This window comes from Camellia sinensis, chromosome 6 (assembly GCF_055761805.1).
Source record: "Camellia sinensis isolate YWXY chromosome 6, ASM5576180v1, whole genome shotgun sequence".
Taxonomy (NCBI): Eukaryota; Viridiplantae; Streptophyta; class Magnoliopsida; order Ericales; family Theaceae; genus Camellia; species Camellia sinensis.
In genome coordinates this window covers 69,361,137-69,374,187 of record NC_138966.1, presented here as the reverse complement: position 1 = coordinate 69,374,187, position 13,051 = coordinate 69,361,137, and the positions used below count along the sequence as shown (strand labels likewise).

At 36.0% G+C, this 13,051-nt stretch overlaps 1 pseudogene across 1 annotated transcript in view; it reads left to right on the top strand.

The window, feature by feature from the left end:
- The window catches only part of LOC145792676 (rRNA biogenesis protein RRP5-like), an 87,038-nt pseudogene that overhangs the window by 67,012 nt on the left and 6,975 nt on the right, over positions 1 to 13,051 (top strand). Inside the window, exons 21-27 of the transcript XR_014332423.1 lie at positions 1,004 to 1,170; positions 1,261 to 1,409; positions 4,548 to 4,631; positions 4,732 to 4,832; positions 10,319 to 10,472; positions 10,606 to 10,680; positions 10,818 to 10,968. The product of XR_014332423.1 is annotated as an rRNA biogenesis protein RRP5-like (transcript). The remainder of the gene's footprint in view (positions 1 to 1,003; positions 1,171 to 1,260; positions 1,410 to 4,547; positions 4,632 to 4,731; positions 4,833 to 10,318; positions 10,473 to 10,605; positions 10,681 to 10,817; positions 10,969 to 13,051) is intronic.

Here is a 13,051-nt window from a genome sequence, read left to right as displayed (position 1 = left end):
TTTGGAATTATGATTTGAGTGTGGAAAATTTGTTTGGTGAAAGAGTTTTGAATTGAGTGGGGAATTTTTGATGTGTCATTTGATATTTGATACAAAAACTTACAACTCATAATCAAACATACAACTCAAAATTCTATTAAAACACATAATTTTTTTTTAAAAATTCGGAAAATATTTTTTTCGAATATATAAAAATTAAAATATGTCAATTGCAAAAAAAAAAAAAATAGTACTATTCCGGTCAACCAGCCGGACAATCGGTGGGACGACCGGTTAGGCCAAATTTAAAAAAAAAAAAATTAAAAATCGCGCCTCACACAGAGTTTTCTGCGGAGTTGTGGAAAATTAGTTCCAAATGCCTATCCAAACATCATATTGGAACGTGGAGGTAGAATCAATGTTTGGAAATCGTTTCAAACACAGCCTTAATTTTCCAGCTGAAACCATATGGGCATTGGGTGGGGTGGGATCTTAATTGTGGGATAACTCACTTGTCTTGTTTGGTAAGGATAGCTTAGTGAATAAGCTAAGGGAAAAATGCCATCCCTTGGAAAAGAAAAGAAGCCCCTGTGGAAAATGTAGAACAGCTTTGCGGAACTTACTTCAAAGAATGATGTCTTTGGAACCTTTCACTGGTTAGTTTAGTTGTTCAAGCATTTTGGTGGAAATTCTTTATATTCTTCCTAAAAATTTTAAAGTACCTTCCACATTCCTCCTTTTATGTTCCTTATTCTTCAGAACGCTCATATGATATATGAGAAAAAAAAAAAAAAAAAAAAAACACACATTACTGTTTTCTGTATCTTTTACCTTTTTTGCTTGAAACTGTACAGTGTGTTGTAAATTGAATTTATTCATTTAGCATTTGAGGTTCCTATGTAAGATGTTACTTCTGCTCTGTAACTATCATGCATATTTGTTTCGATGCTGCTGTTGACTCTCTTGACCATGTTCTGGATATGTAATATTTTCATCTTTGAACTGATCTTACTTTATGATCCAGATTGCTAAGCTGCAGTTATCTGACTCAAAAAGTCTTGGGTTAAATTGGGTTGAAGATTTTAGCATTGGCAGTGTTGTTGAAGGAAAAGTTAGTGATGTGAGATTTTGGAGTTGTCGTCAGCTTTGAGAAGTATAATGATGTTTTTGCTTTTGTTACGCACTATCAGTGTAAGTCCTTTATTTGAAAATTTCATGAATCAGTTATTTATTATCTCTCAAGATGTAATACATCTGTTTGGTGCAACAAATCTTTTGCAGTAGGTGGAATTACTGTGGAAACTGGGTCCATCGTTCGAGCTGTGGTTCTTGATGTTGCCAAGATTGAACACCTTGTGGATTTGTCTTTAAGGGCAGCATTTGTTGATATATTGAGAGAAGAAACTTCTAAAGTTGATATTAACAAGAAGGTTTGCCTCAAGTTTGGTGTCTAAATGTTGATGTACTGTTGATGTACCAGATGTTGTGTAGAGACCCTCAATCCCCACCTTAGCCTCGAGCACGAGCATTTGTATAATCTTGTTGTGATAAACTTGCATTAGTGAATTTTCTCGACTTGTTTTATCTAGAATAAGATTCTTGTCATGGTTTGTGCTCATGTGAATTACTCGTTAGGTCTTGTTCCCCTTGGTAAGCCTAGCCTAGGTCACTTTAAAACTAAAACCATCTTGAAACCACTTAGGTTTACCTTTGTTTCCGTCCTGGCATTTTGGCCGAGATGTCATTTTCTAGGCCGAGAAGTATCATCTAGGCTGAGATGTTAACCTTGAACCCAAGTGATCTTGTTCCTGGATTGGTGCGACCTAGGCCGAGGTGTGGCACAGCTAGGCCAAGTGTTGTTCGTTCTAGCCGAGGTCATAGATACCTTACCTACCGGAGTTGATGGTTTCGCCCGATGTCAGCGTCTTGCCAGAGCGCCCATACCGTTTTACTTGTTGAACACTCTATCGCCATGCTTTTGCCTGGCCTGTCAGCCATCTTTTTGAGGAAACCCAACCAGTCGCTACCACGTGTCCCAGCTGAGGGTTAAGTCTGAAACCAGCCAAAGAACCTATCATTTTTGTATCAAGTCCTTGTCTTCTAGAGAGAGAAGCTCTAGGAAGAAGAAGAAATTGTAGAGTGAGAAAGTAGATCCTTGAGCTTGATTCCTAGAGATCAAGCCGTTAGAATTGTGTCTTGAGGTTAGATTCTTGATCTTCTCTTGTGATTCTCTATGATCATCTAACTACATCGCATGATTGAATTTGATTTGCTAGCCATGCATCGATTGAAAGTCTGGTTTTAGAAAGAATAAGTAGTGTTCATGAGTTCTTGAATAAAAGCCTTGTTTAATCCGAAAGTTTACATCAAGATTCATGCTTTTGTGTTTGTTTTCGTAAGATCTTCGAGTTTGGGTACCCAGGTCCATGTTTTGAAATTCATAGCATGAAATCCCAGATTTCGTAGTGACAAGTTAAGATTGAGCATTCATGTGTTTCATGTTCTCCATGTTCTTTAGCAAAGGGAAACCCAGGTTTCCCGGCTTCATTTCCTTGGGTAAGGCCGCTGGGACCACACCTCGGCAAAGAGGTGTGGGACCTCGGCAATAGCCTGGTTGGTACCCAACATACTTTCCCAAAAGGAGAAACAGTATTTGTCTTGGTTCGACTTGGTTTTGATGAATGCCAAAATCATTTGCATACATGTAAAGTTTGTTTGTTAGTGCATTCAATGGGATCCCTTGTGTATTTGTAGGCCTTGGACCTTTGCCTGTAACCCCGACATTGCAGAATTAGGTGAGTGGTATTTTTAATAAAGATATGTTCTTAAAGTTTTGATAAAGCTTTGCCTCGTTTTGATAAAAGTATTTGTTAAGCATGAATGACCTCTCTATTTTATGTGACAAGTATAAGCCTTGTTTTGAATGGCAAGTTATCAAGTGAGCTTTGTTTTGGATGACAATCTTTGAAAGTCCGTACGTGCCAGGGGACTTTAAGCATTTGTGGCACAAGTCCGTACGTGCTAGGGGATTATAAGCATTAGTAGCACAAAGTTTGGAAGTCCGTACGTGCTAGGGGACTATAAGCATTAGTAGCACAAAGTTTGGAAGTCCGTACGTGCTAGGGGACTATAAGCATTAGTAGCACAAAATTTGAAAGTCCGTACGTGCTAAGGGACTATAAGCATTTGTAGCACAACCTTGCAAATATCATCCTTGGGACTTGGAAGCCTCGAAAGACTTGATTGACAAAGCTTGTTAGATTTGTAGAAGAACTTGATTCATTCCACGTTTTGATATAAGCTATGTTTATGCATTGTATTGTTAAGGATCTCGGATGTCATGCATGCAGACCCTTTATTACTTGTACCATTCACTGAGTATCCAAGCTCACCCTCTCTATATATATGTAGGTGATGAGCAAGAAGGCGATGAGGCCTAGATGCTTTGCCGATGTGTTTTGGATGTATTACCGATGTTCCTCGGATTCATATTTTGTGGCGTCTTGAAGATTATGCTTCTTGGCTTATGTTTTTGTTGTTTTGGCATATGTCGGCTTGAGAAGCCTTTTGGTCAAGATGCATTTTGTATTTCATTTTTTTTTGTACTCAAGTTGTAAAGCTATGTAAAGATGTATGCCATTTCATTTGACTTATGCACTGCTCTTATGGACCACTTGTATTTTGAATTATTGCTTCCGCATTTGTGAGCCCCATATATATATACTCTGATTGTGTGTGAACCTTGGAAGTTGGCCTTCGGTAATTACGGATTACTGGCCATCACGGCACCAAACTACTAGGGGCGGTTTGGGGTCGTGACATGTTGTCTGTTCCCTTGCTTCTTCCACCTCTTCCTCAGTCACATATTATCATTGGGGGTGTTTGGGAAGATGAGTTTGAGGCTAAAATAGCCTCAAACTAAAAAAAAGCCAAAAAGCTCCTAAATTAACACTTTATAAAAAAAATAGCTGCAACCACGGACAGTGTAGGCACAGCCTACACTGTCAAATTGACAAGTTGTCCCATCCCTTGGTAAATGACGATTTTGCCCCTTTACATTAATTTTGAAAAATGTGATGTTAGGGGTAAATTTGTCATTTTAACTTTAAACATCATTTCAACACATTTTTCAATACAACAACTCAAATAAAAATCCATCCCATCTTCCCAAACACAAAAACTAAAATAGCCTACTAAAATAGCCAAAAAGCTAAAAAACTTCTAAAATAGTCACTTTCCAAACACCCACATTGTGATTTGAGATGATCTTTCTCAGTTCTGATATTCTTCTTCTTCCAGCTCTGTTAATGCTTTTGGTCTCTGGTGAATACGTTTCGCTGCACATTGAGTGCAATTATATTGTTGCGCTTTCACGTCTTAGGGAATCTCCATACACCTATATTTCATTTGTTAAAGTTTATAGGATGAGGTGTGATGTTATATTTTAAATTTAGCTACTGTCTTAGACATTTCACTTCTCATGGTTCACTAATGAAGATCATCTGTAGTTCCCTTCTCTTTCTCCTCCTTGACTTTTTAAACATGAATTATGCAATTGTTTATTCCAGAAACGCAAAAAGGAATCACACAAAGAATTGGAGGTACATCAAACTGTTGATGCAATGGTGGAGATTGTGAAAGATACTTACTTGGCAAGTGTTTGATGTTTTTGTTTAGTCTCACAAGAATTCACTGTTAGTGATCTATACTTATTTTGATCTCTCTCTTCCTATTGTGTTACTTGTGGAGCAGGTTCTGTCAATACCACAATATAACTTTGCTGTTGGATATGCCTCACTGACCGACTACAGCACACAAAAGTTCCCTCCAAGACAATATGTTAATGGCCAAAGGTGAAACATGATTTCTGTTGTAATTTAATCAATACTTTGTGCATGCCATTTCTTTGTTTCTTCTTTTTTAATTTTATTTTAAAATTCAAATCAAATATTCTTTGACAGCACTTGAAAATTAGAATACTGCGGCCTATAGTTGAACATTTGGCGAGATTAGGTTTTGGTAAACTTGTGTTTTGAGGATTTTTTAAAAGGTAGGTTTTATGGATAAAAATGGATTGGATTTTTTGAATTTTCAAAGGATGGCTTGCTGAAATTTTTGTATGGCAACTTTTTTAGGGTTTTGTAGGAGAACATGTTAAGATGGTTTGATCATATACAACAAAGATGGATAGATGCAATGATAAAAGAAAAAAATTATGTGATCACCACAAATGAATAACTTAGGGGAGGGGAAGACTTAGACTGGTTTGGTTTCGTTAGTGTATGAAAGAGGCTTGTGGGGTAGGAATAAGGCAAAGTAGCTGCTTAAGTTATGACTAGTGAAACTTATCTTTACACACTTAAGGCCAAAACAAGGGACCCAATAACACATCTATTAACAAAATGTAAACCACATTTTAGCACTATAGCCCATGTCTGGAAAATGTGGATATGCTGAATAATTTTTTACTCCTAAAACATAACATAACTTAAGATACGCAAAACTGAAGCAGTAGTGCTTGAAGGAAATATAAAAAAAAAACTCGACATTATTTAGAACTTAATTATGAAAAGCTTAAAGTGGATCCGGCCTTGAAATGGAACCATGGTTTCATAGTTTATGATTTTTTAAATTTATTTTTTCTTAAGTATGATATGGATTATGTGATCCTCTATACTGAAGTAAGTATCTGACAGAATCTGACAATAGCTGTAGCCTGTATTCATGTGCTCGCCCTCTACTATTATTGAAGTCTGATTGCTTTATTTTGGCATGAAAGTTCTGTAGTAGTATGATGTGGCTTAAGAAGTCCACAGTTGTCACGATTGCATTCCACCCCAAACTGAGATAGAGTAGTGACCAGCCAATAGTCAACGGCCTAACTAAACAAAAGCATTGTACTTACGGAAAATTTGGGGAAAAACTGCTTTGAGTAGCGGAAGCCACTAAATTGGAAGACCTGTTTATTCCACGACATCCATTCAGAGGAAGTGCATAAGTAAATGAAATGAAACATACATTATTATTTTTTATGCCTTTTACAGACTCAGTCACAAGGAGTACACAATTTTACAAGAGAACGTCATGTTCTTTCCAAAGATAAACGTGTACAAAGCTTTCAAACTTCAGGGCTTTGTCTTTTATCCAACAACTATGCATACAAACTTTCTTGTCTATTCACATAAACACTTAGCTTCAAACATGAAATCTTCATGCTCTATCATCATCTCCTTCATATATATAGGGAAGCGAGGTGAACTAAAGCCCAATGAATTGTGATGTATCAAAGCTATTTAGAGACAAGGATATCTTCATTTCCAATAATTATAAGTTGTTCAAAACTTAAAAGCTAAATTTGCATTTGAAATTTAACATATCTTTTGCATTTCGATGGTGATAATGCCCATCCAGAAAATACAAAACAAAACATAACTAGGTTGACTTCGATGATGTCAAGACCGCATTCTAAGATAACTTTCACAATACCAATACGATTAGTAGATTAATGTATCCAAATAGCTTCCGGGACGAATATTATTAGTAGATTAATGTTCCCCAATAGCAGCCCAAGACAAAAGCTGATATGTAGGATCCAGGAGGTGACTTGTAAAAATTCTAGAGGTGGCTTCCATTGTATTTCACAATACAATGTAGCACTTAGTTTCATGTAGTACTTTGCTCCCAAAACAGTTAAAACCAAGGTTCTGAAAAGCGGTTGCGGTCGCCGTAACGGTGGCGGTGACGCAGTTGCGGTTGCGGGGTGTAAAGGCCGTAGTGTAACGGTTGCGGTAACCGGAACCGTGAATTTTTTTATTTTTCGCACAATTTGAAAAAAACTTACCGATACGCATATTTTTTTTCCATGATCATATTTATTGGATTAAAAATAAATATTGATCAATTTTTGTAAATTTTAAGTATGATGCAATATATTTCATATTTTTAAATCACTATAAACTGAGTTTTTTACATTTTATTTTAATAATTAATGACTTTATATTATACAAAAAATCAATCACCAACTTATATATAAGATAAACAATGACAAAAGTAAAAGAATAAATAAGAGCCTAAATATATATATATATATATATATTTTAACCAAGTCAAATAGATAATGACCACACTTATTATTGTTATTATTTTCAAACAATATATAGATAGACACACACAAACAAAATGGTTTAGTGATAGCAGCTGAATAGAATAGCATAGGTCTTACAGTTTCAACAAATCAATAATATGTTGTTCATCTTCCCTCTTCTCTCTCTATCTCTTACTCCTCTATTTTCTCTCTTTATCTTCTCTCTTCTCCCTATCCCTCTTCCCCCATTTTCAGCTTTTTTTGTGTGTTTTTTCGGAAGAAACAGTTTGGAACCGTTACGTAACGGTGCGTAACAGGCCGTTACGGCTGTTACGGCACTGTTACGACCGCTACGGCAGCCGCTATGACCGACACACCTGTGAATATCAATCACACTGCAAAAGCGGCCGTAACGGGTGGCGGTAACCGCCAAAACCGTTACGTAACGGCGTTACGTAACGGTTGCGGCCGCTTTTTAAAACCTTGGTTAAAACCATAACCAAAACCATAGATATCATCTTTATACATTAAATGTAATAAACATATGATATCCTTGATTAAACATTTTATATTCGAAGAATACAGGGTAGATTTAATTTTCAAAGAAGTTGTACTGCAAAATAAATTGTGATTTATCGCCACTCACCTCTTTTCCCCCTTAAAATGTAGGTTAGTCCAAATATAATTCAACCTGCATCATATAAAACAATGCATGTTGGTGTACACAATCCATTTCAACAAAATTAGAGCAATTTTAATTCGGTTTGAAATTCATTTTCTTAAATTAACTTGTTTGAGGTATATCGAAGGTTTGACCATGTTGCTTAGGCCCTTGCTAATATCTCAAAACATGTTTGAGTTAAATTCTGTGTGATTTGGGGCTGAATTAGATGAAGAAAATAAGTTTGAAACCATTTTAATGCGATTCGAATTGAGTGGGCAGCAGTAGGTGAAATCAGTCTGGTTCAGTCTGGTTTTGCATGTTTTTTTGACAGAATTGTTAAAATCGGTTTTCTACAACTATGGCACCAAACAGACTGACTAGAACAAGTAAACCGGACCGGACCAGTAAATTCGGTTTCGTTTGATTCGGTGCAGTTTACCGGTTTGTGCATTTGTTTAAAAAAAATAAATAATTGCCTTTATATATATATATATATATTTTATAGATCAATCTAATTAAAATATAAGGCTTGTTTTTACCTAACAAACAACAACATAATTGCACCAAGACTAATTCATCAAATATCAAATTCAACAACAGTAAGAGGTAATGCTTGTATATTATTTGAATGTTCGGTAAATTTGGTATAATCCGTTAAGTTCGGTTCTATCCGGGTGAAATCTCCAAAACCGAACACTGAACCGATTTCCAGGAAAAAAAAAAAATCCCAACACAGTCCAACGGTGCAGAAAACAGACCAAAAACCGGGATCTGGTCAGTGTAGGCAGTTTTTCCTTCACCCCTAGGCAGCACCGACACCTTTTAGTGAAACAATCATATCTCTCACTACAAAACTTGAAATCAAGCTCCGTTTGATGTGTTAGAAACTAGACTCCTATATGTTTCCAATGGTATAGGCCATGCCATTTATTTCTTTCCCAAGTAATACAGATTTGCAATCAAAATTGACCCAAAACTTTTGCTGCCTGTGCACTGATTTTCAGCACAGGTAAGTTACTTTCAAATGAGCATAACTCCTTCACACAAACATGGGTTTGGGCAAAATTGACTCTAAATTGAACTCCCATAAGTCTAGTTTCTAATAGTAGTAATTTCACATCAAAATTTCACATATTTTAGGAGATATGGTCAAAAGAGTGCAACCTGTTCAGATTCTACTTGTCAAGAACTCAGTTATTTTCCTACTCAAAAGCTTAAATTCAATTAGAGTAAGTGTCAAAGCATAAAATCAACCAATTAAAGGTAACAATAAGGTGAACATGAATTTTACCTATCAAAAATAATAATAATAATAATAAAAATAATTTTTTTTACCTCAATTCAAACTAGGGGCAAGTTTAGGTTCTTCTTTTCTCTCTCTCTCTCTCTCTCTCTCTCTCTCTATTTTCCGTTGTTTTTTATTACTGGACAGACACTTGTCTCTCCTATATATGTATCTATCTATTCAAGTGTGAGGTTTCACACTCCTAAGTGAGGTGTGTGCTTGGATGTCTCTACCAATACATGATTAATATTAATTAATCAAGTTTACATTAATTAAGCTAGGTTAGTACTGATTAATCAAGTTCAGGCAACTAATCACACTTGACTTAATTATTCCTGTTTAAGCTTAATTAATCTTGATTAAATTCACTAATCACACTTAAATTACCACTAATCCTGATTATGTTTTCCACACATTGCATATAAATGTTAAGAACATTAGACCATGCCACTTAAGCATCTTGATGAGGGGAATATAATTATATGTATGCAAATATAATTCTTCCTTTCTTGTCTCTATGTTTTCTTTCATTTCACATCAAATGACAGAACTTCAAGGCTATAAACATTGGATAGCAAAACATGTGTATTTTATTCAAAGAACAAATCTTTCTAGTCATGCCAAAGGACCATCAAAGTATGTCTTTTAAGTGTATCATACACTGAAGAAGGAAAATTTAATTCCAGGCATCTCAAGCATTGAAATGAGAAATATGTACGTGTCAGTTAATGGAAATACCTAGGGTGTTACAACAGCAGTTGGTGGTTGACAGAATGCGTGGGTTCAGTGAACAAGGACTACATGAGAAGAGACAGTAGAAACAGTGAGGAAATCCTGAAGCAATTCCCCCTAGACTCTTTTGGCATCACATCTGCAAGAGGTTGCATCACATACTACTAGTAACTGTCTTCCAACAAATTCCTCATTCAGGGGGCTTCAAAGTAATTCCACTGCATCACTTTTATGGAGGATTCAATTTTGAAAATTTGGAGCCAAGTAGTCTTGAAAATTAAGTAAAGCTAAGGGTTGGACCTATACAGAATCATACTCATGATCTTGAAAGCTTACCTGAGTAATAAAGAACAAAGACAATCAGAATACAACTGAAAAGTAAAATTAGCAAAATACCCTAATATGCAAATTAAAAAGTAAAAAGAAAAGCTGTAATCAAACTTTAAAGAATAAACCAACTTTACTAATCCAATTCTAGGAGAGGTTCTTTCCAAATATTTTTGAAACTCTATAGGTTCAAAATTATATATGCTTTTTTGTGGATTCACAAGTTGAAATTGTTTATGTAATGTAGTGTCATTGCCACCATCATGGCTTTGCCAAGCCCTGCAACAGCTGGGAGGTTGCTGTTGCTACTTAAATCTATAAGTGAGGTTACAGAGACTTCTAGTTCAAAAAGAGCAAAAAAGAAGTCTGGCTATGATGTGGGAGCTGTTGTTCAGGCAGAGGTAGAAATATCTATTTTTGTTGGATTTCCATCTTGGTGTTAATATTTAAAGGCTTCATTTGACCACAAAAACCTGTTATCATGGTTTCTTTATTTTTTAAGATTATTTATATGCAATTATGTTTTATTGCTAGATTACTGAAATAAAGACTTTGGAACTGAAATTGAAATTTGGATCTGGTTTCCATGGGAGGGTACATATCACAGAGGTGAATATTTTTCAATTATTATTTTTTATTTTTTTGACACAATGGCACAGTACAGTCATCTATGATCATTGTTTCTAGATTTATATGGGTTTCGAATTACTTGGCTGTATATACTAGTTAAACTTGTGTTGTGGCAGGCAAATGATGATAATGCTGTCGAAAATCCCTTTAAAGACTTCAGAATTGGACAAACACTGACCGCAGTAATTGTTTCAAAGACCAATAAATCAGAAAATAATAGGAAAAACTATCAGTGGGAATTGTCTATCAGACCTTCACTCGTTTCAGGTACGGTAATGTCTAAAGTTTCTTTATTTATAGTCTATATCAAAGCTTTCAGTCACTGGGTTCCCTCAACAGCATACTTGTCCTTTCAATATGTTAACATATCACCCAAAGTTGGCTGACATTTATTCCAAGTAGTTGAATTGGCAACGCAACTTGTTTTTTTCATTCTTTCTTATCTAAGTACACCATTCTTTTCTTGTAACCTTGAATCATTTTCTACACTTCTACTCCTCCCCTTTGTGCAAGCAGTGTCTTGAACTTGGACTATAACCCCAGCACTAGAGCCGTTAAACTTTTTTTTCCATCACAAATTGTGTTCCATCATATCTACTTATCATAGTGTTCTTCCATCTCAAAATAGTTCATCCCAGTAATACTACTTTGTATCCTTTATTGTAGTATTTTTTTGATCAACAACAAAGAGATTTATTAATGAACAAAAAGAAACGAGGATAAGGCATCCTCTACAAAGAGGATAAAAAAGAAAGAAAGTACACAACCCAAACAAGACTACATCAAAATCCTTCTACATGTCACACATCGACAACCAATCTCTAAAAAGTGGAACCCCTCTAAAAAGAGCATTCACCGAAGCCCAAAAGGAGGTTACATAACAAATTTTATCCCACAAAAAATCCACATCCCGAAATTTATATTCGAAAACCCGTGCATTCCTTTCCAACCAAATGACCCAAAAAGTTGCGAAGATGGCACAATACCAATGCACGTTGGCCTTCTTCGATGCACCCAAAGCTCGAAAGTCAATTAGTAGCATATGCACACTGCCTTTTGGGGCCACCCACGTAGCATTCTTCAAAAGAAACAATCTATGCCATAAATTTAAAGCAACTGGACAGTGCAAAAATAAATGATCCATGAACCAAGGACCACATGAATACCTTTACCTTAAGAGGAGCACAAGTCTTTCAAATTATTTTATTAAAAGGAAACTGAGGAACTTGGGGATTATTAATGATTTTGTCAAAAAAGACTTGCAAGAAAAAATACCTGATGAATGAAGAGCCCAAACCTTCTGTCTTCCGAAAGAGAAGCCAAAGAAATATGATTAACTTTTGACAACAAAGACATCAACTCTTCAGCTTCCCTATCATTGAGATTCCTATAAAAATTGAAATTTTAAGAAATTGGAGCCAAAAAGAAACAAGCCATGGAAGCTATAGAACTATTATGAGACCGGGCCACTCTATATAAATGTGGAAAATTTGAAACAAAGGAAGAAGAGCCCACCCAAACATCCTCCCAGAATCTAACAAGTTCCCATTATCCACCATCATAGAATGATAATGAGACCAAAGTGGGTAGAGATGAGAAATTGATTTCCAAGGAGCACGACAACTACCCCTAAAGACCACCTGTGAATCCCTACCATTACCTTGAATCCCATACTTGCTTCTAATAACAGAATGCCATAGTGTGTCACATTCATTTGGAAATCTCTATAACCACTTGCCAAGTAGTCATGTTTCTAGCCACGATGTTACCAATGGCCAAATCCCCCTTCTCCTTTGGGAAGGAAACTATTTCCTAGTTCACTAGATGATCCTTCTTACCCTCATCCTTACCTTCCCAGAGGATCTTATCAACTTTTCTAATGATCTTGCAACCTTAATTGGAATCCTAAACAAAGATAAAAAAAAAAAAAATAGAAATACCGCTTAAAACTGTCTTACTAGAGTATATCTACCCCCACGTGAGAGGAAAGCCTTGCTTCACCCTTTCAACCTCTTGCCAATCTTTTCCACAACTGGATTCCAAAAAGATTCACTCCTAGGAGTATCCCTCAGTGGAAGTCCCAGGTACTTGAACGGAAGTACCTCAATACCACATCCTAGAAGCGAAGCCATTCGTTGAAGCTTATTACGTTGCAAATTGATGCCCACCACACTACTTTTTGCCAAATTGATGCCCACCACACTACTTTTTGCCAAATTAGCCCTGAGATCACCCCAAAAATTCTCAAAACCAAAAAAAGATCAACTATCTGGCTCTCATCCCTGGTGGAAAAAAAGACGGTATCCTTTATTGTAGCATGACTCACCTTATGCTATTAATTGTCTTCGTA